The 26,782-nt window shown below is 35.8% G+C and overlaps 2 protein-coding genes and 1 long non-coding RNA gene across 23 annotated transcripts in view; 2 read left to right on the forward strand and 1 right to left on the reverse strand.

Annotated features, from left to right (window-relative positions):
- The window catches only part of LOC105466141 (catenin alpha 3), a 1,883,635-nt gene that overhangs the window by 1,055,996 nt on the left and 800,857 nt on the right, over positions 1-26,782 (reverse strand). The window lies entirely within an intron of this gene.
- Positions 1-26,782, forward strand: part of LOC105466138 (leucine rich repeat transmembrane neuronal 3) — a 184,204-nt gene that overhangs the window by 45,547 nt on the left and 111,875 nt on the right. The window lies entirely within an intron of this gene.
- The window catches only part of LOC139356010 (uncharacterized), a 93,874-nt gene that overhangs the window by 43,124 nt on the left and 23,968 nt on the right, over positions 1-26,782 (forward strand). The window contains exon 1 of the long non-coding RNA XR_011607357.1: positions 1-26,782. This exon is cut by the window's left edge and continues 43,124 nt beyond it; it is cut by the window's right edge and continues 13,391 nt beyond it. This is a non-coding gene — a long non-coding RNA (uncharacterized lncRNA).

The following is a 26,782-nucleotide window of genomic DNA, read 5'->3' on the forward strand; positions in this document are numbered from 1 at the left end:
CATGGACAGCCACATCTTTAAACCCACACAAAAATCCAGACACTTTGATTACATGAAAGTCAGGAGCTCTAAACTATAGCAGGGTCAGATGTCGTAAGTAGGTGTTAGATTTAAGCATCCACAAAAGTTTATAGTCTGTCAGTCATAAGGATGGCTATTGGGATTTCTTTACAGTTACTCTGTTGTATTTTGTGAGTTTTTGCTTTGGTTTTTACAGCACTATCTCTTAGGAAGTCATCCATATATTTCCTGCACACATGAGTCAGCTGCTTCTCTATATACAGCAGATATGTAACAATTATTCTTTCCTTCCTAGACAGTCATGGTAATATTACATTTGAGTTCAGTGAGGTAACTGGTAGCCAGAAATACTCCACAAAAGGTCTATATTCTTGGAGGCAGGGAAACAACTCTTCTATTAGGGAAATTTTTATCATCTACTTATTTTTACATAAATTCAAATAATGCCAAGAAAATACATTTCAAAGAGGGAGGTATAGAAATTTACAGATGACTGTGACCTCGAATATCCATGAAATATAACAAGAAAATCTGCATCTACATAATGACACTATTTTCACAAAGCCCCAAAATGATATCTTAGAAAGCCAAAAATCTTTCCTTTCCATATCTCCAGGCAGAACTATTTCAAAAGACAACAAATGATTGCCCAAATGATATTTGAATTCTACCAAAAAAGAGACAGTATATACATGGTAACACCATCCTCTGTGTATTATTTCCTCTTGATAGTCCTTCTGTTTTTCAAGATAATACAGATCTCAAGAATTCTCAATGTTCAAGCAAGAAAATTCCCTCAACCGACTGAAATAGAAAGATATCTATTAATCAAGCCAGGATTTCAGTTGTTTCCTTTCCTTTCTTCTTTTCATGCAAGTTTATTTGCCTTTCTATGAGTATTTGCATTATTTGCTCTTTTTCCCCTTTCCATCATCTTAAAGGAAAAAAAAATGAAAATGTATCAATTTGGACTTTAATTACATTGGGCAGCAATGAGGTAGGATAGTGAAGTTTAAAAAAAGGCTGGGTACGGTGGCTCACGCCTGTAATTCCAGCACTTTGGGAGACTGGGGCAGGTGGATCATGAGGTCAGGAGTTTCAGACCAGCCTGACCAGCATGGTGAAACCCCTTCTCTACTAAAAATAGAAAAATTAGCTGGGCATGCTGGTGCACGCCTGTAATCCCAGCTACTCAGGAGGCTGAGGCAGAAGAATTGCTTGAACCCGGGAGGCAGAGGATGTAGTGAGCCGAGATCATGCCACTGCACTCCTGCCTGGGCAATAGAGTGAGACTCCATCTCAAAATAAATAAATAAATAAATAAATACATAAATAAATGGTGTTGGAATAAGCATAAGACTGTGCTTAACTCCCAATTATATTAAGAATAAGCATAAGATTGTGCTTAAATCCCATTTGTACTCTTTATAATTTGTATGGCTTTGTGCCAGTTTTCATCTTCTTTAAGCCTATAAAACCAGGAGTGTAATTCGCTCCTTTACTATGAGAATTATTTTATGTAATGCACCTAGTAGAGTGCCCACTTAGAGTAAGCACTCAATAAATGACAAATGTCATCATTCTAACTGTGTTGGTAAGAACAGGTAAGGGTATAAACCACTCCCACCTCACTGAATTTGCAAGTAATTCCTGGCAATAGTGCCCAACAAGGAGAAAATATACCATAAATATAATTTATTTTAATTACAAGAGACCCTGTCATCTCTACTATTATTATAAATTAACAATCGGTTTTTCTCTTTAATATTTCTCATTTCTCAGCCAAAACCACTTTTTTTCCAAGAAGGTCAAAGCATATTCTTTTTTTTTTTTGAAACATGCTAATGTAATTCAGTATGTTCCATTCTGTAATATTTGTTTCAGGAAATGAAAACTAAATTTTCTCTATTTAACCCCCATGACTCTTGAAAATTTTCCTCATTATCCTTGAATCTATGGTCTTTAACAGTCTTTATAATATCTTGAACTCTACACTCAACTGAGCTTTTAAACTTTGTTCACTGTTGCCATTGCACACCTACTCCTTATGATAGAATATTGCCTTCTCAAATTAACAACATATAGTCAATTTAGTGTGGTTTTCCAGTTCCACCATAATGAACAAAGATTTCTTTCTCTCATAGGCTAAACTTTTCTTCCTCTTTCATTATTCGGCTTCAGAGTTCAACTCCTTGAACCACATGACATGATCAACCCAAAATTTATTATACTATATACAGCGTCATAGAATACATTTTTTTAGAGATGAAATGAGGTTTCTCTATGTTGCCCAGGCTTGCCTCAAACTCCTGGGCTCAAGCAGTCCTCCTGCCTCAGCCTCTTGAGTAGCCGGGCCTAAGGCACGCACCACTGTGCCCTGCAGAATACATTTTATTGACTTAAAAAAATCATTATTTTCCCCTTACTTCAGCATAAATGGTATTTTTGGTCCATTTGCTTTCAGAGAATAGTTAACTTTGGCACTAACAAGGCCATCCAGATTGTTTTATTACTTCAGTTGATAAAAACTTATTTCATAAATTGCTTTTTCTAAGTAAGACATGAACATAAGCAAACCCATAATATTAAAAGCTTTATATAGATACAATTTAAAGGTTCTGTCAAACAGAATTTTTTTTTTTTTTTTTTTTTGAAATGTAGTCTGGCTCTGTCACCCAGGCTGGAATGCAGTGGTGCGATCTTGGCTCACTGCAGCCTCCACCTCCTGGGTTCAAGCAATTCTTGTGCCTCAGCCTCCTAAGTAGCTGGAATTACAGGTGCTCGCCACCACACACAGCTAATTTTTTGTATTTTTAATAGAGATGGGATTTCACCAAGTTGACATGTTTCACAGATGAAAAAGTAGGAAAAATAAATACAGTAGAGAGAAACAACATTTCAGAAATGTCAGTATTAAAATCTAAGTCAACCACAAGCAGTTTTAAATCATGTTTACAAAATATGCTATACTAGTAATATATTTGAGGAGGGTTAAAGATGGTTCTTTTTTATTGCTTCTCAGCCTTTTGGCTAAGATCAAGTGAACAGTTCTTTTTCTAATTGTTCAAACTGATTTCATATTCTGGTAATCTATGTATTTATGAAAAATAACTTAAAATCTCTTATAAATATCAAAAATGTAAGTTTCCAATTGAAGTAAAACAGTATTGAGTAAAGATTATAATGTATAAGCTTTGAAAAAGAAAATTGACAATTACAAGAAAATTTCATAATATTCATTGTACTAGGACTTTCTACATTTTTGATATGACGCTAACATCAATATTACAATGAATTCCCAATAATTTGTATTAACAAATGACAAGAACAATCTGAACTAAATTGAACAATAAAGTATCTGTAAGCTTGGAAGCATTAATTTCATAGTAACTAAACTCTTGGTAACCAAGTAATGCTATATAGAAGCCTTTTAAGTCTGGTCTTCTAAGTTTGTTTTAGTAACATTCTCATTTATAATTAGCAACATATAATTTATATTTTAAAATGCTAAATTCTCTTGTGTAAATTAAATATACTCTCAAATAATTTTGTTAGACTGTTAAATTACTTATTTCTTTCGAGATGGAGTCTCGCACTGTCACCTAGGCTAGAGTGCAGTGGCACAATCTCAGCTCACTGCAACCTCTGCCTCTCGGGTTCAAGTGATTCTGCTGCCTCAGCCTCCTGAGTAGCTGGGATTACAGGCACCCGCCACCACACCCAGCTAATTTTTTGTATTTTTAGTAGAGACGGGGTTTCACCATGTCGGCCCGGTTGGTTTTGAACTCCTGACATCATGATTTACCCCCTGCGGCCTCCCAAAGTGCTGGGATTACAGGCATGAACCACCACGCCCAGCCTTATTTCTTTAATTTTAATCAAAGTTATTGAAATATAATTTTCATAAAACAAAATGCACAGACTTAAAGTATATGCTTTAATAGGTTTTAACAACTGTTTACACCAGTATAACCACCGCACAAATCAAGATACAAGAAAATTTCTATCACCAAAAAAGTTGCCCGCGCCTCTCTGTAGTCAATCTCCTTACGCCCTACCAGATAGCCACTGATCTGTCTCTATTACCACAGATTAATTTTGCCTGATTTTGAGCTTGATACAAATGAAATCATTCAATGTAGGTTTTTGTTTCTTGCTTTCTTTTGCTCAATAAAAGTTTAGTCCTACTTCTGATGCAGAGCTTCTAGCTGGAGAATACATTGTTTCTTAAGAAGAAAGGAGTAATCTAAAAAAAGTACTTCTTAGCAGTTCATTCATTTTAATTGCTGAGTAATACTCCCCTGTGTATTCCTATACAGCACACTTTACACATTCACCTGTTGGTGTTGATGGACATTTAGGTTGCCTCCAGTTTTTGACTACTGTGAATTAAGCTGCTGTAAACATTTATATACAAGTCATTCACCAACATATGTTTTTATTTCTCCTGGGTAAATATGTAGAATTGCAGTTGCTGGTTCGTAGTGTAGATAAATGCTTACCTTTTTAAAGAATCTCCTAAACTGTTCTTCAGTGTGGTTATTCCATTTCACATTCCCATCAGTAATATATAAGAGTTTCAATGGTTCATATTATCTACTAATACAACATTTAATATGTGATGTTTTGTTTTTGTTTTGTCATTTTAATGATCAGGAAGTAATATTCTCATTGTGGTTTTATTTTTAATTTCCCTAATGACTAATGACATTGTGCATCTTTTCATGTGCTTACCAACCATTTGTATATTTTTTTCTGAAGTGTCTGTTGAAGACTTTTATCTATATTTAATTGAGTTGTTTTTCTTCATATTGAATTCTAAGCATTCTTAATAATACTATTTTTTTAAGGAAAAAAAGTATTCCAGTCCAGGTCAATACAAGTTCTGAGTCAAGAATAGGTCTAAAATCCACAGATGCAATTCTGAAACAATAGGCCTGGAATCAAAGGTAGCTCTTGATGAAGAGGAGATGAGTAATCTGGTATTTTAGACTCCATTAAGATTTGCCATTTTGTAGCTGACCAAAAGGTTGTTCTTTAGTCCCATTTAAAATTGGCATTTCATCATTTCAAAAAGCCTGCTTCAATCTAAGCAAATTATGAAGTGATTCTGCAATTGATAGCTAGCTCAAGAACTGATTTATTTGATAAGAAGGAACACTTAGAAAATACACAGCTCTCATATTTTCTAATGAAGGTATTCACATATAATTAGTAGTAATAAGTACTATCCATGAGTAGTATGAACAACATGCATACTGCTGTCTTTTGAAAAGTATTAAAGTAGATGCCTAAGCATTGTAGGTAAGGATGTACTTGACTTAGTTAAGATTTGATTAAATGTTCTCTATTCAGATTGGCTTCTGAATCAGCAGCTATTGGTGTAAGTAAAACGAAGCTGGAAAGGTTTCCCTTTCCTGAGGATTTCAAGAAAAGCCTGGCAACTATTTGGCTGGATATTGCAAATCAGATTGAGAGTTGGGAAGCAGTCTGTGTTTGACTTCTCTCACATTATCCAATTCTATGAGTCTATGATTGTCATGTACAGAGTGCTTGGCTTAGTGGTTTGTGTATAACTTTTCAGGATTAGTCGTAGCATTGAGCTGGTTCATCCACAAGTTTATCTGGTTCGCCCTATCTGCAGAATGGACACAGTATTTCTGCTCTTTATTCTTGGCTGTTTCCTCCATTTAGTACTCCTCTCTGTCCGTTTTTCTAAGTTAACACATGATATTTTGGTATTTTAGACTCCATTAAGACTTGTCATTTTCTATCTGACCAAAAATCTTGGTCTTCTTCAATCGGTATATAAATACCTCCTTATAGGAGGTCATTTATTCAAAAGCATAAATTATAGACCAATAACTGCTTAACATGCTACTGCAGTTAAAAACCAGAGTTGACTCTTTTCTACCAACTCGCCCTCTTTAATTTCCCTGTATATTGAACAAGTCAGTAAAGGCCCAATAATAGGTCAGTTAGTCCACAAAATTTTGTTGAATACTTACTGTGAGGTGCTAGTAGTGTTGTATTAATAAAACAAACATTGTCCCTGCCCTTGTAAAACATAAAGTCCAGTAAGAATGACTTTAAAAATAATTTAACATAACTCATGAAATAATTATAAGTATTTCTAATAGTGCAAGGTGAGAAACAGTGTTGGAGAGCATAGAAATGGAATGGCAGCACTAATATAGGGAATCAGGGATGATACCCTTATAAAAGGGATATTTCAGCTGAGACCTGAAATTAAAGAACTGGCAAGGCAGAAAAAGTAGAGAACATTTCAGACAAAGAAAAACGTGTCAAACATCCTCCCGACTCTGGAAGCCACATGACCTTTCCATTTTTCTCACCACCACTTCTATTCTTGCCTTCATCTCTTTTTCTATAGATTACTCCAATATCCTCATTACTAGCCTACCCTACAAAGTGTTGAAAGATGTCTTCATATAATATAACTATAATGACATCATCTCTTCCTAAAAATCTACAGTGACTTCCCTAAAGAAAAATGGTCACATTCCCAAGTTTGGCATTTTTGGCCCTTTTCAATGCTAATCAAACTTACTTTTCTTATCTTATTTTCATGACTTTTCTGCCCCACTGATCTATCCACTTTCTTCATCAATACAATTTTACTCTCTGAACTTAGTGCCTTTCTCTCATTATTCATTTCATCTAAAGTCTTTAAATTTCATGTAAAGGATGATTTTAATAGCAAAATTTATAACAAATCACAGGCCTCTGTTTTCATTTTGCTCTTCCTTTTGTTTAAAGGCGGTGACTGCTTTCCAAAGAACTACTTTGATGTGTTTATCATTTGGTTACTGAAATGAATAAAAATTTAAATTTCTAGTATGGGAGAGTTTATTGGGAATTTCAGGTGAAAATCAATGTAATTTTATATGTCCAAATGCTTCCAGGAGAATTAGCCAACGGTTGATAGTTCCATTGTCTAAAATAATGACCTAATATAAATCAATGAGGAAATAGATGAAGGCTTGAAATGGCAAGATTTGTTTAAAGGACCTATAATAGACAGAATATATAAAAGTCAGCTAGGCATGGTGGCTTACGCCTGTAATCCTAGCACTTTGGGAAGCCGAGGCAGGTGGATCACAAAGTCAAGAGATCGAGACCATCCTGGCCAACATGGTGAAACCCCGTCTCTACTAAAAATACAAAAAATTAGCTGGGTGTGGTGGCGGGCACCTGTAGTCCCAGCTACTCAGGAGGCTGAGGCAGGAGGATCACTTGTACCTGGGAGGCGGAGGTTGCAGTGAGCTGAGATCACGTCACTGCACTCCAGCCTGGATGACAGAGTGAGACTCCATCTCGAATATATATTATATATATTTATATAGTATTGTGTTCTCAATATTTTTAAGGGAGTAGATCTTACGTTAAGTGTTCTTACCACAGTTTTCAAAAAGAGAGAAAAAAATTGAGCTGAAAGAAACTCTAAATAGCAAATAAAAATTTGCAATTCATAAAGTTCCAGTGAATACATTTACTAAACCTATCACGTTATTTTATAAAGGATTTTTATTTAATTAAATAAAAAGTAGCATGAAAGCAAGGCTTGACATATGCAACAAATGTGGTCCTAAAATTATTGCTTACCCTGAATTATTATGAACTGCATTTTATGTAAATTTCACAAAGCCTATTATTTGAAGGAAGCCATTAATAAATCTTGACTACCAACAAATCCCTTGTTAAATAGCTACTTGTCACATACCTATTTCCCTTTTTTTTTTTTTTTTTTTTTTTTTTTTTTTTTTTGAGATAGTCTCGCTCTGCCACCCAGGCTGGAGTGCAGTGGTGCAATCTTGGCTCGCTGCACCCTCTACTTCCTGGGCTCAAGTGATTCTCCTGCCTCAGCCTCCTGAGTAGCTGGGATTACAGGCACCCACCACCACACCTGGCTAATTTAATTTTTGTTTTTAGTAGAGACAGGGTTTCTCCATGTTGGCCAGACTGGTCTCAAACTCCTGACCTCAAGTTATCTGCCTGCCTAGGCCCCCCAAAGTCCTGGGATTACAGGCATGAGCTGCTGTGCCTGGCCATAACTATTTCTTAAATATGACTTTTAGAACTGGTTAATTCTAAAGTGAGATAAGCATATATGTATTTGTGAAAATAGCATTCAATTGGGTTTTAATTTGCTCACAGTATTAGAACACAGCCATGGAACTTTTCCTCATTTTTATGTCTCTTTATATTAAAAGAAAGAATGAAAAATTTAGTAATGTAAGAGTTTCTGGCATAAAATTCTGTATCACAGAAGCTGGAAAATTTCGGCTCAGGGTGCAGACTCAGGCACTAACTTGGGGGCCTTGATAATGACTCTGCCACACTTCTGGTCATGCGACTGGGAAGAATTTGTTAACTATTCTATCCCTCAGTTGCCACATCAGTAAAATGGGGAGTATAAACAGAACTTATAACACAGATGTTTGTGGGGATGAATAAGATTGTATAGGTAAGACACAGAGTACTGTTGTGCACACATTGAATGCCCAATAAATGTTAACTATAATCTACTTTATCACTATCATAATAGAACTACAGCATTTTCAAAATTTCCCAAAATTTAATTCTATGGAGAAAAGGTCCTTTGAAAGAAGTGACATTTCCTGGATTTGAAATACTAGACTGAAAAACAAAGTAAAACACAACAGAAAAAGCCTGGTTTTGTGTTTTGTTGTGTTTTGCTTTGCTTTGCTTTCCTAAAGTACTGTTGGAACACCGGGTGGTTCCATCACGTTTTTATTCTTTTGTGTTCAAAAGAAGAGGAAGGAAAACAAGGTTATGCATTGGCACTGGAGACACTTTTTTCCCTAAAGTGTTTAGAGGCCTAGAATGTACCTAATAACTTGTAAAGCACCAACTGTATTTCCTGGTTACTAATCAAATTCATTTATATTTCATTTCTGAGCCAGGAAGGCAGACACAAGTTATAGGTAAAGGGCAGGTGCTTTAACTGACCTATGGTAGTCAATAACCAGTCTTTCCTCCCCGATGAAGTCAATTACTAATTTAGAGACCACTGTGTTCCTTGTCTCTTCTCTTAAGCCAAGTATACCACAAGTCAACAAAAATAATGCTTTCAGCAGCCAAACACTAGGGCGAGGAAATGCTTGCTGTCTGCTTGCTCTGTTAGCAGCAAACTACATAGGGAAGCCACGTTCTGGCTCACACAGAGCAAAGAGAACCCTGGCATTGCCACAGCTGTCAGTGGCCTTTTCTGTTTCCCAAGCAAAAATCAGAATTGAATGGGAACCAAAACTATTGAGACCTTCCTACCCACCTGTGATTAAATGAGCCAAATGAGTAGCAACGAGGCAGATGGCCCTAGAGTTAATGAGATTCTTGCAAGCCCACAATTCTGTTGAAATAAAATCTTGTCACTTCAGTTTTCAGTACAAAATTGTGCCAACTGAACCCTCCAACACTTTTCTCCAAAATGGGAATTGTCAATCTCACAAGGGTCCATTGTCAGAGGACAGCCTTCATGTATAAGAGTGTTCGAGATAATCTTGAATTTTGTAATGGTCTGGAATTGCTATGACTCCCTGTATACCAGAACTTTCTTCTCACACATTGATCACTTCAAGTATCCACAGTTTTTCTTTTTTCCTTTTTATTTATTTATTTATTACAGAGTTTCACTCTTGTTGCCCAGGCTGGAGTGCAATGGTGCGATCTCAGCTCACCCCAACCTTCACCTCCCGTGTTCAAGTGATTCTCTTGCCTCAGCCTCCCAAGTAGCTGGGATTACAGGCATGCTCCACCATGCCTGGCTAATTTTGTATTTTTACTAGAGAGGGGTTTCTCCATGTTGGTCAGGCTGGTCTCAAACTCCTGACCTCATATGATCCGCCTGCCTTGGCCTCCCAAAGTGCTGGGATTACAGGTGTGAGCCACCGCGCCCAGTCGCATCCAGTTTTTCTAGTAGTTTATTCCTAAATAAATATCCTGACTACAGTTAAGAATCCTAAAAGTGAAAGATTACATTTATAGCTGTTTTCTTTATACCTTCATCTATATCTCTAAGTATTGTTCTGATTAGACTTCCTACTTTAAAACTTCATCAACTCACTCAGGCATAAGTCACCCTGCATTCTGCAATCTTCTGGATTTTGAGTCCCTTTGAATTGCCACTGACCATATGACTTACCCATTCCTGTTTCCATTTCTATCTATTTTTTTGGCACTTTGACCTCAATAGCTTTCTCCTCCTCCTCATTTACAGCATATATCCATTGCGCTTCTGGCCAACTTCCATAGCACATTTTCTTCCTTCTGTAGCTAAATCTAAATCTGCAGCTGTTTTAATATGGCATCTGTGATTAATTTTTAGTACAATATTGCACATATTGAATGGCAGTAATGCCCAACGCTACTGCAATATTATGTGAGACTTCAAATGGATGGAACCTGTTAACTCATTGCAAACTCATGCATTATAAAAATGGCATAGCACTTACCCGAAACATACAGTACATGTATAGAGAAACTACAGGTTCCTTCAACGACTTAAGAAGTGAGCACATTGCATCACCTTCCTGCTGCTGCAGTGTGCTATAATTTTCCCACTTACTTGCTCCCAAAGTTGCATCAAGAGAACAAAGAGAAAATGAAATCCACAGGAAGCTACCAAAGGCTGCCTATTTGGCTCCGCTATCTGTCCATTTTTCTAGGTTATGAGACTGCTCTTGGTGACTTTTGACAATATGAGAACACTTCTGTCACCTGTAATGATGAGGCAAGGGGATCCATACACATAACATTAGATAGATGAGAATTCCGTGAAAAAGTATAAGTCATTCAATATACTAGCATAGACCAAGATCTTAAAATAAATACATTTGCATTCTGGCAGTTTGAACAGCAGAGTTATTTGGAAGAATGGCACTAAAGACAGCCCCTTTAAGGGCAGCCAAGAGCTAGATTTTGCTAGTTAAGCATTTAAAGTAAAACAGAGGCCAATTGGAATCATTTTGTACTGGAAAAAAGAAACGCAGAGGTGGAGTCAAACAGAATTAGTTTCAAATACCAGCCTTGCCCCTCAGTAGCTGGGTGACTCAAGCAAGTTATCTAACTTCTCTATATCTCAGTTTTTTCACCTCTAACCAAGGATAATGCATTCCTTACACACTTCTTGAGAAGATAATTTAATGTAAAGCACCCAGGACAATGTCTAGTGTATAGCAGTTACTTCAGTTTTTTAAAGGTGGCATACAAACATAATTATAGCAGGCTTTGGAAGGAAGAGGTATACAATATTGTCTTAAGAATAAAAGAGCAAGTACTGAAATTAGAAAAGACAATTGAAATAGAAAAAAATTGTTCACCTTGTGAGGTTATATAAAATAGAATAAAAGAGATCAATGAATAGATAAGGTCGGATGGCAAAAGATAAGCTATGTAATAAGACAAGTTAAGGAAGAATAAAAGGTGAGAGAAAAGAAAAGTAGCAAATAGATTAAAATGTCAAAAGACAGGTATGAATGGAGTCTTGCCTTTCCAGTAAGATATTATGAGGAAATTAGGGACCCTAAGAGAGAAACTGAAGTCTTTCAGCTGACCTGGTAGGAAGAAAGGGAGAAAGCGTAAGACCGCAGGGAGACAATGCAAGCTACATCTTAAGCAGACTGTCTGCAGAGGGCTTGAGCCTTCCAGCTCTGAAGGCACCCTTGGCTCAGGCAGCACTAAAGGAAGTGCACTAATGAGCAGAAGGGCAGGGTGCTGAAAGCAGCGACTGCCGAACTTCCTGGTCAAGCAGGGGTTTTTGATTTCATAAATCAATTACAATGTGCTATATTGATTTCACAAAGTCAGCAGGACTTAAAAAGTTAATGAGCAAAATATTTTTTTATTATTTTTGAAAACATTGCAGTGTCTACAGCTTAGCAAACTTGGCAGAAAGACAAATGGAGGCTTTGGCTGCCGCAGATTTCATTCCATCCTAGCCCCCTCCCAGCCATGTTCCTCATCTCAGCATCAGCAGAGAATCAGGAGCTGGCATGATACACTGGTGCATTATGCCAACAAATCTCTCCCTGGTATCTGAAGCAGGGGCAGCCCCAACTAATGTGTCTGTGTTTAGGCACTAGTGAGTTTTGTACGGGCGCCCAGGCATCTCCAGATGGAGCAAACAAGGAAAGGAACGAGAAACCCACCTGACAAAGGATATAAAACACAGAAGGACTGCATTTGTGATTGTGGTTCTTGATAGGTAGTCACTGCCCTCTTCTTCCCAACCAAGGTAACATCTAAACTGGAGTTTTTAATGAGTTGTTTATTTTGTACAACACCAAAAATAAGAAAACTGATAAGGAGTTTGTTCTGCCACTCAACCCCTGGCCCAATGCCAACAGCATCAGAAATGACTTCAGGTGAATGGAGGCATAGATAATTTAGTCTTTCTCCACAGCAAAATAAATTATCCCATGATACAGTTTTTAGGAAAAAATGCAAAGTGGGGGATAAATACATTCTGCTAAAATTTTACCGTTACAATTTACTACCTGTTAAAAATGTACCATTCTAGGGTTGTAAAATAATTAATGTTAAAAATAATAGCTAATGTTTTAGCACTTGCTAGGTGATAGGCTCTATGCTAAGTCCTTTGCATGAACTATGCCATTGAATTCTTAGAACAACCGTAAATGATAGATACTATTATTATCTCAATTTTATAGTTGATGACAATCGAGGCTAAGGCTAAATATCTCCTGAGTGCCATGTGGTAAGTGACATTGTGAAGTCTCATCTGTTTACACTAGAGCCCCTGGTCATTCCATCAGTAAATAGTTATTGAGCACCTAACACATGCCAGGCACTATTCTAGGAGTCATCCGCTATGAAAAAAATCACTTTTTAAGTCAAGATAATGTATTTACCAGAAATGAAAATATTTCAGCGAATGATGATGTTCTTTCAGAATGTGATTTCACTTATTGTCAGGATTGAGAACCAGAAATTCAGAAGACAGTTGATAAACTGACTAAAGGGAAACTAAGAGAATACCAAACATTACTCTGAATATGTGAATACAATAAATGGGAGAACAAGAAGGAAAGTTAAAAGTCTAAGAAGTTAATGTTTTCTTGCATAGAGAAAGCAGATAAAATTGACCAAATGTAAATATGAGAGAAAGAGTAATTACTAAAAGGAACACCAAGGAAATAAAATCTGTGTTTCTTAGGAAGTCATTTTGTCTTACAAACACAACAAAGCCATGAGGATAGATTAAAAAATAAACTGATACATAAACTTGATCTTCAAAATACTTCTCAATGCGTTCATGATTCCTTTTAATATTATTAGGGTAAACGGTAAATATAGCCTGCAGAAATTTTACCCTCTTAATTATTCATTCCTTTATGCTTTTTTTCTTGTATGTACTTGATGACTAAAGTCATACTTAAATGACTTAAGAAAATGTGCTACAAGTAAAGGAAAATGAAAATTTAAATAATTTATTTTTGGTAATTTTCCTTTTACTTTCACAAAACTCACAAATAAACAGAATTAGGTAAAGATATGCCACACAAAATATTGCCTTTTACTGACACACATTTTTTGCTCTGTTTTGATGCTTTTTTTTTTTAAGTACAACAAGAACATGAATTCAAGATAGGCACCTGCTTAGATCCCACCCTCATTTCCTACAATCCTCTCCCTTCTTCACTACTGTTGAGCCAAAATATTTCAGTTCTACAAACATACAGAGCTCATCCCTGCCTTTGTTGCTTTGTCTCAGATTTTTCCATTATCTAGAATGTTCCTTCCTAGATATTTTCCTTATGGCTACCTTCTGTGAGACTAACATTATCAATGATAAAGGTGATAAAACCACCTTTATCAATCATGGGTGAGTAAAAATCAAATAATGTACTCATATAGTTTATTTAGTAAAGGGGTGATTTATAGTAATACAGTGATTATTTATTATTATGAAGTTTAATAATATGATAGCAGATATAATGCAGAATTCTGTACTACAAGAACCAGGGAGGACTGCTTACCAAGGGTGAGAGAATAAAGGAAGAAACAGTTCCTGCAGCTCAGAACATGAAAATATAGGAGAAGGTTTCCCAAAAAGAACTTGGCCTTAGATAAAGAAAAATACTGCCAATCAGTGTGGAGCTGGCAGGGAGGATCCAGGGAAAAGCATACCTAGCCCTCCTCCTCCCCTAGTTCTCTAATCTTCTGCAGATGGTTCCCATTGGTCAAACACACCCAGAGGCCAGTAGTAAGGCAGACTAACAACACAGTCCATAAAGTTTGGTCTTCTGGAGTGGAAAGCAGAGTGGAGAAGGGCAAAGAGACCAGGAGGGGCAGGTGGAAATGATCAGCAAGCACCCAATCGCGTTGCCCCAGTCACTTCCTACCACATTCCCCACATTCCTTCTGTTGTTTGTTTGTTTTTTGAGACAGTCTCACTCTATCGCCATGCTGGAGTGCAGTACTGTGAGCTCAGGTCACTGCAACCTCCGCCTCCTGGGTTCAAGTGATTCTCATGCCTCAGCCTCCCGAGTAGCTGGGATTACAGGTGCACACCACCACACCCAGCTAATTTTTGTATTTTTAGTAGAGACGGGGTTTCACCATGTTGGCCAGGATGGTCTCGATCTCCTGACCTCATGATCCTCTGGCCTCAGCCTCCTAAAGTGCTGGGATTACAGGAGTGAGCTACCACGCCCGACCCCACATTCCTTCATTTAATTATTTGCATTGTACTTACTATTGCAATATTTTCTTTTTAGTTTGTGCATCTGTTTAACTAACTGTAAATTCCAGATTTGCCTGTCCGGTTAATCAGTATGTCCCAGAGATTAAACCAGTGCCTGTATATGTTAGATATAAATACTTGCTGGATTAATTAAAATAGCAAGACTTCTGGGCGTGGTGGCTCATGCCTGTAATCCCAACACTTTGGGAGGCCGAGGCAGGCAGATCACTTGAGGCCAGGAGTTCGAGACAGCTTGGTCAACATGGTGAAACAGTGGAGCAAGAGAGAATTAGAGAGACAGTTATAAGAGTATCACGTTGATTCAGATGAGAGATGGGAGAAGTGATCAGAGTCTGTGGACTTATATTTGAAGGTAGAGGTGAAATGATTTCTTGATGATAGAATGTAGGGCTGAAGAATCAGGAGTCAAGAGATGCTGAGGTTTGGGGTCTTAGCAATCAAAGATGCTCAGAAAGACTTTGTTATTTGTTTGTTTGATTTGTTTTCCAGTTGACTCTGAAAAAGAGAGGCTCATCCGTTTGTTATTTACCTCATTGCCATGAAAATTCATCCACTTACTACTATCTCATTGCCATGAATCACTGAGGAAATGTCTGGTCCTTAAACTTTGTGTAGTTAACTTTGGAACACCATTTTTCCATTCAAAGACTTACCATTACACTTTAAACATAGAATATGAACATAAGGTAAGATGCTGGCAAAATAAAAAATATGAACTACTTCATTTCTGTGAATTTAGCTCATGATAACTACATTTGGATAAATTTTGCGAAGATGGATTTTGATCCAGATTTAAGATTTAAGCAGTGGCTTTAAAATTTAAGTTAGTTTACAATGAATTAAAGGAACTCCTTTTTATGCAGAAGGTTTTAAAAAAATCAGGTTTCATATTTTTCAAATGGTCTTTTTAAAACATTTCTATCATAACAAATGTGGGTTGCCAAATTATAAGTAATTAGAATATAATCATATGCTTCAGTATCAAAACTTTTTTTAATATAATTTAGTCTTTTTGTCATTAATTTATTATTCTTTAGGATAGCGGAGACTCTGTAGTATCATGAAGGAACACAGGTTTTGAAGACAGAAACTAAACTCAGATTTCCAATTTCTTTGTAACTTGCTGGCATCATAAACTTGGATCAGGTCTCCTAGTCTTCAAACTCAAGTATCTTCATTGATTTAAAAAGGATCCCCAAAATAATACTACCTCACAGGATCATTGAGAAGATTATATTAAAGTTTTCTGTTTGTTTGCATTTACCTCATTTGGAATTTACTAATTTAACAGAGATTATGATTTTGGTAGAAATCCATCAAAGCAAAATTTAAGCCAATACAATGATTTTCCAGCTATTACACAGATACTCATCTAAAGTTAAAGTATATATATTTTACTGACATTCCACAAACTCAGTCATTCTTACTGAGTTGAAAAGCTCCAACTTCTGGGTATTGTGTGTTTTTATTTGGCAGTCATTTTGACAATTTTATTCTGAATGTAAATCTATTTTTAGACCAGCATGTAATATTTTATATAGTATGGTAAAGAAGCTGATATTTTCGTTATGATATACTATGTTATATCAGTGCTTCTGATTGCCAAAACCAACAGTTCATGTTTACAACCTTTCAGAACATCCTGCAGTCTGATTAGGTTACCTCTCAATACTAGAAACTAAAATGAGGCCACAGCTAAGAAGAAAGGAGATGGGTGCATTTTTTTTTCCTACTTATTCTTGTTTCCTAATAATACTTACAATCAATAGATCATTATAAACCTCTCTCCTGAAACTCTGCCCTCCTCCTTGTTTCTCTCCACCCTAAACACACACACACACACACACACACACACACACACACACTCTGAAATATACCGGGTTCCCCTATTTGCTCCACTACTCACTGAAGGATCATCTTCCTCTTCATTTCCTTACACATCCAGGTGCTTCCTGGGCTTTGGTCCTCAATGTTTCCTCTCACTTAAAAAAAATTCCCTTTACTACCTCTCCTTTATCAGTCTTGTTACCTCTCATAGCAAGAAAAAGTGTTTTTTTTTTATTTCTTGAATTTCCTGGAAATTGTATCTGTTTTACTTGGATGGCTCTTTTCTAGCAGCAAGAAATGAAGAATCCGATTTGGAGTAAAATCTCTTTGAAGGTAATGCCAATACCTTATTCCTCTTCTTTCTCCCATTGACTGTAGCAGAGGGCCCTCCTAGGGATCAATATTTAACTCTTGAATTAATCAACTGTTATTTTAGAATACAGCATAAAGTTCTCATGTATTTAATATATGTCAACTTATTCCCTAAAAGTCCACAGAAACAAGCATTGTAGTAGAGGAAAATTTATTGAAAAATATTGTTCCAAAATCTTGCTTCTTGATTGTATTAGTATGTATAACAGAATTAGACTACTTTAATAGCCGAATTCATTTTTATTTCATTGTGGAATAAAATGATGCTGCAGATGCCACACTATGGTTTGGTTGTCATATACGAGTGGTCATGTGGGATTAGCCTGACACATGTATGAACTCAAATATCCATGTTAGCTAACAAACAAAAGGAGTGGGTAAAGAGATGTGTATATACATACTGAAAGATTTTTTTCTATATATGAGTGAATAGCTTACCTAACCTAACAGTCTTTACATAACAAGACTACTTATTTAAATTTTAAAATAATTTACCTCTAGATTGGTTTTTGAGTGAATTTCCTCAGAAAATCCATTTTCATGGCACAGAGGATTATCATACTCGGCTGCTGGTCTGAGCTCATCCAGCAAATACACTTGAGTGCTTTTGTTATCCACTAGAGTAGAAGATCTCAAAGAACAGAAGTTACTCTATGATTATTTAGTGGCAGTAGGACTTAACACAGTTCCTGGCATTTAGTGTTCAAGAAATATTTATTGAACTTCATTAAAAAAGTAAGGTAGCCACCTCAATATCTTAGTTTATACACACATTTTTAGGCACATATATATTATACAAAGAAAAATGCAACAACAATCCTCGCATAAAAGAGATAAGAAGCTCTTCCCACTATGAGGTGGGTTGGAGAAGTCTTCATTTTCTTTAAGAGTTTATACTCAAGCTTGTCAGTAGACACCAGTAAGCTGTTATCAGATTCCTTTCCTTGCTCAGTTGAATCTGCTTCATGAACCAAGTCAGGTTCTCTTCCATGGCAAAAGTAATGAAGTGGGGCCAATGTGTACCATTGCTCCCAATATCCACAGCAGCCACCCAACACTGTAGTGCTGTGGCCAGGGGAAGAGACTCTGAAACTGTAGTACTATCCTTTGAAGCTACCACAGTTCTTCTCTATTCTGAATTAACCACATCCTTGTTTCCATTTAAGTAAGAAAGATGCACAGAGGCTCAACCCACCCATTATTGAACATATGTTGCATATGGAATTTCTAACCACCATATTTTTCCAGGAATGTTTGCAGATGGAACCTATTTAGATTTTTTTTGTACATGGATGCCTAGAGAATCATAGAAAAAACTAGAAATCATCTAGTTCTAATCTAATACCCACATTTAGCATTCAAGGTAACTGAGAAATAAAGAGGTCAAATGTTGCTCAAGATGACTCAGCAAGTTAGGAGCCAGTGTGGACCAGATAAGTGTCCTTTTCTCTACACCACGTGGATAATGGATGTTTATAGCAAAGCTAACATTGAACCTGTTGAGATTCATTTGGATAATCTGGATAATCTGGAATTTTATGTCTCACTATATGATAATGTTCATAAATTGAATTATGTAACAAAAATCTGTCCTTTACCAATACAGATATCCTATTCAAGGAAGTAAAATTTCACTAGTATCATGGGCATCTTTACCATGTCAGTTTCAGCAGCCCAAGTAGAACTCTAGTTAATTTCTTTTGAATGGTAGGTCAAGCAAAGCATCATTATTCCTATGAACACTTAACACTTTTTGAGTAATCATGAGGGCATGTATTGAACATTTTGGTGACAGAAGTAGCTAATGATGGAAATGTATTTGCTAGTGGTACAAGTCTTACAAGATACCCTGCAGAAGAACCTTCAGAAAATAACCTCTGACCTTGAAGAACAGATATTCTAAAAACACACAACACAGGGGTTTTGTACATGAGCAGCCCTTTGGAGCTTTTCCAACTTTTCAAACATTCAGGGAAGTAAAAATGTCATTATGCCAGGTTTTCTAAATTTTCATATTTCAAATTAGTATAATTTGAGGGAAGTTATTTAAATGATCTGCACATTACTTATCAAGACATATATTTCTGAGTGCCAATGTCCAGGAATTAGTTTGCTCTTCTGAAATAATATTTAAAATAATCCTTTTTAAAATTAAAGGATATTTTATCAACATGAATAGCCTGTCTCAGAAAATTATATTAACACTAAATCACAGGTAACACCATCATGTTTTATCTCTATTTATTTTGATTTTTGAAGTAATTTAAAAGGGTATATTTGAACATTATAAAGTAACACTAACAAGTAAAAACATTTTGTAGACTCAGTGAAAACAAATTTTTTATTTGTTTATTTATTTATTTACTGAGACAGAGTTTCACTCTTGTTGCCCAGGATGGAGTGCAACGGCGCGATCTCAGCTCACTGCAACCTCCGCCTCCCGGGTTCAAGCGATTCTCCTGTCTCAGCCTCCTGAGTGGCTGGTATTACAAGCATGCACCAGAAAACAAAATATTGTATTCATCATTAGTAACATTTGTGAGAACTCTGTGCTGTTTAAACTTCATAAAGTATATCACATGTAGGATATTTTCTAGTTTTCTAGTCTCTTCTGTATATATGCCAGAATATTATCAAATACTTTCATTTAATCAGTTATGATTATTTTATACCAAAGAAATCTCATTCTAGAAAGACGGCCATCTACTCACCACTCCTGTTGGCCATTAACCTTCATACCTCCCCTCTCAGTGTTCTGTCTTGGATCTTCTTTCACCGTATAAGTCCCAGGGTGGATTTGATCCAGTCACTCTCCAGCAAACATCCTTGTATGTATCTTTGTGAACGTCAACAATTAGGATATGGACTTCCTCAGCCTTACCAGATGTTGCCAAAATTGCTCTCCAAAGAACTAATGTCAATTTACATTCCAGCCAGCAGTGAATGAAAGTTTCAGTTTCTGTATCTCCTAGACATATGTATTGTCATGCTTTAATTTTTATCATCTAATGGCTGTGAGATGCAATCTTATTATTGATTTAATTTTTATTTCCCTAATCACCGGTGAAGCTAAGCATCTTTTTACATGTTTATTTGTCCTTTGGTTTTGCACTTCTGTAAATCGACTGTTTATATCCTTTGCCTATTTGTTGTTCCTTTGAGTTTCTCCCTCCTCCTTTTCCTATTATTCTTCCTCTTCCTCCTCCTCCACTCCTCTTCTTCCTTCTTCTTCCTAGGAGTTCTTAGTTTATCTGAATAAAAATTCCTTGTCAGTTCTAGTTCTATGCATTACAAATATGTTCTTCCAGTTTGTGACTTGTCCTTTACTTTTTTTTAATGGCAACAGAAATTTAAATTCTAGTGAATAAATATATCAGTCTTTTCATTTAACGCTTAATGCCTTGGATGAAAATGTTTTATCCCAGAGTTATAGAACTATTTTCTTAAATGTTCTTATCACAGTTTTAACATTTTGTTGATCACATTTAAGTCTGTAATCAATCTGTTGTTTGTATTTGTTCATAATGTGAAGCAAGAATCTAATTTTAATTTTTCCTTATGGATACTTCTTATTTATTAATTAATCCACTAGTTCTTCCTTCTTCTCAATTTTAATGCCTTTTTAGTGATACAACAAGGCTCTTATGAGTGAGGATTACTTTGAGGCTTTCTATCCTCTTCAGTTTGACCATTTTTATATCCCTGTACCATTATTATACTGCTTCAATTGTTATAGCTTTATAAGTTTTCTGTATTGGTGTTTCAGTTATTTATTGCTGCAAAACAAAACAGTGGAGATTTTCTCAAAAAATCATTATTTTCCATGATTTTATGGGCAACCATAAAATTCCGTTTCCCACGGTATCAGCCCAGGCACTGAGACAATCATAAGGTCCAAAATAGCCTCATTCGCATGGTTGACTACCACAGTGCTAGCTGACAAATGGGAGCTCAGCTGGGGTTTTCAACTAAAGCCTTGTTTTTCTCCATGTGGGTATCTCTATGTGGCTATTTGAGCTTTGAAAAGCATGACAGATGGAATCCAAGAAGAAATATTCCAAAAAACAAAGGCAGAAATTGCAGATGTCTTAAAAGTCTAGCCTCAGACATCACTCAAAGCCACCTCTGCCTTATTCTATTCCTACAAGTAGACTAAAAGAAGGTAAAGTAGGCTGTACCTCTTAATGGAGGCGTGGCAATGTCACATTGCTAAAAAGTACCTGGGAAAGAAAATAGTATTGTGATCATATTTGGAAATAACAATCTATTGCACTCTGGCAGGACAAGACTTGTCATTTCATTAGGCTTCTTCAACATCATTTTGGACCCTTTTCCTTCCAACTATGAATCTACGAATTTTAGAGTTAACTTATCTGGTTCCATTCAAGTTTTATAATGTGATTTTTGAGTGAACTTTCAAATAACATTCTTCAACAAATGTTTATTGAGCACCTATTATGCTCTTGCACTAATGAGACATAAATGAAAAAAACAGACAAAACCTCCATCTTTTATTGAGCCTGTATTTTAGATTATGTGGGGAAAATAAAAATATTTATGACTTTTGGTGTTCCAATAACATATTTTGTTTCACAAATTTGGTTAGATCTTCTTTATGTCCTTCATCTAAGCTTTATAATTTCTTCTGGTAAATTTTTATAGTACCTCTCTTATCTGATTTATTCTTAGACAAATTTTTGTCTTCTTTCTCCCAATATTTAGACTACGTTCTTTGGTCAAAAGTTTTAATTTTGTGTGTCTTCTGATAGCACCAAGTACATTGCCAGATACAGCAGGACAATGTAAACTTGGTGAACAGACTGAATAAAAACTGAAGTAAAAGGTTTAATTCTCCACTTGTAAATATTAATCATGCCAGGTCAAACTATCTTAACCATGCTAAACTCCTAGAAATAAGTAGCATTCAGGTAGTAATTGAGTTGCCATCACTATATTCTTATAGCAGGTCCCTTGTATAAAAGCCAGTAAGTAATGTAAAGGAGCAACTACCCAGGTACTCCAGTGGTTAAAAGGAAAAGATGAAAAGAAAGAAGAAAGAAGAAAGGAAAATGCTCTCCAAGCTTTATACAGACATTTAACGTAGTTAAAAATGGGTTTGCCTAGCCTTTGTTAATCACACCTTTAGCTAATAACTTCAAAATTTGCTTCTAAATTAGGTACAGTGTGGAACAAATTAGCTCACTTAATAAATGGAATGAAGCTCAGTGTGAGTCTCTTTAAAAGCACAAGAACATTCCTATTTCATCCTTCAATCACCAAATATCTGCAATTCCTAGTTTCACATCACGCTGAACTTCTAAAGTAGGAAAAAAAGCAGTTGAAGTAATATTACAATAGCAAATGACACAAAAATAGCATTAAGTACCAAGGATATCTAAGATTCATTATTTCAATTCTTTACTCTCAAGATGGGCAGATCTGACACTGTGAAAATTGCTGACAAAATCATGACTTGCCACCAAACAGAATTTTCAACATTTCAAGTTATGAAAAGATAAAGAATAGCCTGAGGACTATTTCACTATATTCAATACTATTTATAGAATACAGCTGCAGGCCTTTGTATATCTAAGAATTATTGTGAAGAAGTTTCACAAAACATCAGTCCTTTGAGAATTTCCATACATTGTTCAAGTTATTTAAAATCTGCCAAATGTTACAATATGAAATGTAAAACTAGGAAACCATAATGCAACAAGTGGAAAACATGGGCTCAGCTAATACCACAACACACTGCCAAGATGGAACTCTCCACAAGGTGTATCTTCCTGCTACTTCTGTCCTGCTATTTCCCAGAGTTCATTCCTTCTCATTCCAAATATATGCTAAATACTCCTAAATCTAGATCTCTAACCCAAGATGTGTCACTTGAGCAACAGAGCCACGTTTCCAATTCCTCTGAGGTGTCATTGCTTGAATGACACGGAAATACTGCATACTCCATAATCTCAAACATAACCCATGATTTCCATACTCTCCTCCTTTGTATTTCTCTCTCAGTGAATAGAACCACCATCCACCCAGGCCTCTGTGACAGAATCTTGGGTGTCATTGAAGACACTTTTTCCTCTCTCTTACTTCTCATATCAAATTGATTACCAAGTCCTGGGAATTACACAGGATCTCATCCTTTTATGTCACACTGACCAGTTTCCTCTTCTTCATGCCCACTGCCACAGCCTTGGTTCAAGTCCTCGTCATCTCCTACATGAACCATGATAGCAGTCAGCTACCTGGACCCCCTGCTTCTAGATGTACCTCTTTTAATCCATTCTCCAAACATTCACCAAGTGATCTTTTTAAAACACAAAGCAGATAAAATTGCCCATACCTACCTGTTTAATACCTTTCAAAGGTTACCAATATTCTTACAGGATAAATTACAAATCCTTAACGTTATTATCTGGCTCTTGTCTAGATCTCTATATTTTTTATTAAGTTCAGGTTCTTTCCTCATCTGCTACCTATCCATGCCAGACTACTAACACTCAGACTGAGTCTCACTAATTTGTAGCTTTGCTCACACTGCTCCTTCTGCTTAAAATATCTTCAAATCCTCTCCCCCACTCGCCTTTAACCTGATGAACTTATAATCATTCTTAGGGTCTAATGCAAGCATTACTGCCGCTACAAAACTTCCTGAAATCCACATAGGAAATTATACACTCCCATCTTTGTTTCATAAATCTAATAAGAACTAATATTTATGGAGTACTGATATTGCATTAGACATTGTATTCAGTGCTTTATTACATTATTGTATCCTATAAACTTATAAATTATTTTCACATTACCTTACTACTATATCCAACACAATCACTTGTAAATTAATTTAGTATGCTTTATTTTGCCTACTTATTTATATATTTTTAAATATTCTCCTACTAGACTGAAAACTACTTAGGACTGAACTGTGTTTCATCTTACTCTCTATTGCCTAAGCTACTTCATTGCACAAGTAGATCTCAAAGTTCTGTTGATAAATGAAGTTTAATGGTTTCAAGGAGACTGATATTATATAGAGATGTTATCAAATGCATTAAAAATTTTAATGCATCCTGAATCAAAGCAATTATCTATCTAACTTAGTAGCTGTGCAACAAAGTAAAAAGAGCAAGAGTGCCATTAATATATCTCAAAGATAAGCTTATTTAATAATGCATGTTTGGACTGGGCACAGAGGCGCACGCCTGTAATCCTAGCACTTTGGGAGGCCGAGATGGGCAGATTGCCTGAGCTCAGGAGTTTGAGACCAGCCTGGGCAATATGGTGAAATCCTGTCTCTACTAAAATACACAAGAAATTAGCTGGGTGTGGTGACATGCACCTGTAGTCCCTGCTACTCAGGAGGCTGAGGCAGGATAATTGCTTGAACCTGGGAGGCAGAGGTTGCAGTGAGTCAAGATCGCACCACTGTACTCAGCCTGGGTGACAGAGCAAGACTCCGTCTCTACCAAAAAAAAAAAACCAAAAACAAACAAAAAAAAACCCAGCAAGTTTGTGTCAATCACTTATGTGTTTATTTAAGTTAATTAGAGCCTATGCAGTTTTCTGCTTGCTCAACTTATGGAAAAAAAATTTCTAAGGGTATGTGCAAAAATATTGTCTAAAGTAGCATTTGAAATTTTGCTCTACAATTACACTGTTAAACATAGTAATTCTAAACAATTCCATGTGAACTAACATCTGTAAATGTTCAGCAATTATCCACCTGCCGACAGTCTGTAATTCAGCTTTGTGAGTACTACTGGTTTGTGACATTAAATCAAGAGGTTTAATATTTTATCTTGGATTGAATGCAAAAAACAATCAAGAATAAGACAGACATTTAGCTGCCTGGATATCAGTTATAGATCTGTTGATATTAATACTAAGAGAGAGTCATCAGTTCCCAAAACTTTTAGATACAGTGGCAAGAATAAGAGCAGAAGATGATGTGCACATCAAGCAGCTTTTTCATCCTTGCTTAGTGTCAAGTGTTTAGCAAAACAACCCTTTGTGTTATTTCAGTATTTCAGAGGCCTAATTTTCCATAGTTGTGACTCACATATCCTATTCATAGGCAGAAGTCTTATAAAAATGAATGTGACTGAGATACAATCTGAGCAGAAAATACTTGTTTATTACCAAATGACCACAAATTCTTTCTTGTTTGTAAAAATTAATTTACCTGTGTTATTTCAATTAGATTTTATTTTAAAACCAGCACTTTAAGCATGATGTATCATCTAATAACTGATAAAACAATAACATTTCAAAGACATATCTAGAACAGTTAAACCAAATTCTTGTCTGTTCATAAGCTCTGGCAAAACCTTTAGGTCCGTGCTATTTAGCAAACATCTCTCTTAATATGTATTCATATAACTAAATACTCCTATACATTGTTTTCCTAAATTCAGGGTTCTGGATATTCTTTCCCTCTTTATTAGGAAATCATCTCTCTGTTCTATCATATTTCTTCCCAAGCAAGTTTGTCATCTAAATACCTCATTAAATAATCTTATACCTTATTCTGTCAAAACAATCTATAAGAGAAATGTTCCCCAGGCAGAGGAAGTCCTCAAATTTGTTGCTATTTCCTATTCTCTTCTTAGTTAGTGGCTCAACTATGCACAAAATCACCCAAGCCAAAAGCCTACAGTCATCCATTCTACTCCATCCCCACACTCCTAATTGGTGATTAAGACCTATTGACTCTTCCTCCTGAATATATTGCAAATCTATTTGTTTCTCTTCAAGTTCACTACCACTGCGTCATCATTCATCACTTGGATTATTGTAATGATTTTCTAATTGGCCTCCCTGCCCACCAGCCTCAGTTTTATCCCCTCATTTCTCCCCATTCCAGTTCATTCTTCTCCAACAATTGTAATTATAATTCTAAAATGAAATGGCTGATGCCATTTCCCTACATAAATAAGATGCAAACCAAATTCCTGGCACAGCATTTTAGCACAGCCTTTGCATATCTCACCAGATTTATGTCTCATCTATCTTCCCATAAACTCCAATGCTACAATTCTTTTTCTATAAGCAGAAAGAAGTGCCTCCTTACTCTATGTTTACTTAGTATACACTGTTGTTTTAGTACTAGTTGCGGGAATAAAATTCAAAATAGAAAAGAGAACAGTACTTTTTTAAAGCACAAGAAGCATAGTTAATGTAAAAGCATAGCACAAAATAAAATGTAGACATAAATCAAAATATATCAATGACCCAATAAATACAAAGGGACTAAAGTTGTCAAGTAAAGGACAGATATTGCAAATTACATTTTTATGCTTTTTGCAAGACACACAAATAAAATACAATGACACAGAAAAGTTGAAAATAAAAAGATGAAGCATGACAATGAACAAAAGAAAGTGAGACACTTGTAGAGAGGCAAAAAAGGCACATTGGAAATAAAGAAGTTTCTATGAAACAATAAAGAAGGAATCAGCAAAAAATACAGTAATTCCAAACTCATATGTGAGTAATAACATTGTCCAGAATATACAAAGTAAAATTGAGATTAGAAAGAGCAATTGTCACAGATCAACAATAATGGGAGATTTCAATATACTTTTCTTATAACTGATACATCAGGCAGCAAAAGACATTAGTGGATTGTAGGAGATATAAATAACACAACTAAAAAGTTTGTTCCAATGTATATATGTAAAACCATGGACCCTACAATTAGAGAACACACATTCTACTTAAATATATAATAAGCTTTAAAACTGAACATATACATAAAGCAAATCTCAATCAACACCAAAAATT

Source organism: Macaca nemestrina, chromosome 9 (genome assembly GCF_043159975.1).
Source record: "Macaca nemestrina isolate mMacNem1 chromosome 9, mMacNem.hap1, whole genome shotgun sequence".
In the NCBI taxonomy this organism is placed as follows: Eukaryota; Metazoa; Chordata; class Mammalia; order Primates; family Cercopithecidae; genus Macaca; species Macaca nemestrina.